Genomic DNA, 929 nt, shown 5'->3' with positions numbered 1-929 from the left:
CCCCCCCCCCCCCCCCGCCCCAGGGCTGGGATCAGGGCTGGGATCAGGACACCGGGAGCTGATCCGGCATCTCGCTATGGGGCTGGGATGATGATAAAGGTCGTGCTGCTTGGATGGAGTCATGTTGCGAAGGCATCCGGAGTCTTATGCCTGGCCAAGGGTCCAGGTGCTAGGAATAGCCACTGTTTGATCTAAGGTTGAACAGATGTTTCCGGGAACTGACGTAATGGTGCTAGGGACCAGGGTGTGCTGAGGAGTGATTTTGTCAGGAGGGTCCTACTTTGTGAGGATCAGTTGCTAGGGACGAGGGTCACTCATTAATTCAACAAATATTTACTTTAAATGTTTTATTTATTGATTTTTAGAGAGAGGAAGGGAGAGAGAAACATCATTTTGTTGTTCCATTTATTTATGCATTCATTGGTTGATTCTTGTGTGTGCCCTGACTGGGGATCGAACCCTCAACCTTGGCATATTTTTGAGTGCCTACTAGTTGCCAAGCACCGTCAGAGAGCAAGGTGGTCAGACCCCTGCCCCAGGGACTTACATTCTAATGGGGCCCAGGGTAACCACAAACACGTGCACGGCTGGGCTCGGGGACTGGGCTAGAGGCGCTGCGCATACCCGGCGCCACCGCACTGTCCTCCCCCCCTTTACAGAACCCCGTGCTTCTTTAAACCAACGTCCTGTCCCCCAGTTCCCTGCTGCAATGCATTGCCTAGAACCAGGGACAGGGGCAGGTCGTGTTGCCTTGGGGAGGTCACGGGGAAGGTGAGAAGGTACTGCATCTCTCAACCCAGACGGCAGCAGGTGCGCAAGGTGCTGGATGAACGCACAGAGGATGATCCCTGGGACCTGAGTCCGAGGCCATAGTGTAGTGTTTCTTCTCTGTCAACCCCCCCCCCCCCCCCCCCCCCGGGCGGGGGCGG

This window comes from Myotis brandtii, unplaced genomic scaffold (genome assembly GCF_000412655.1).
Source record: "Myotis brandtii unplaced genomic scaffold, ASM41265v1 scaffold236, whole genome shotgun sequence".
Classification (NCBI taxonomy): Eukaryota; Metazoa; Chordata; class Mammalia; order Chiroptera; family Vespertilionidae; genus Myotis; species Myotis brandtii.
Note: the sequence above shows the minus strand (reverse complement) of the source record.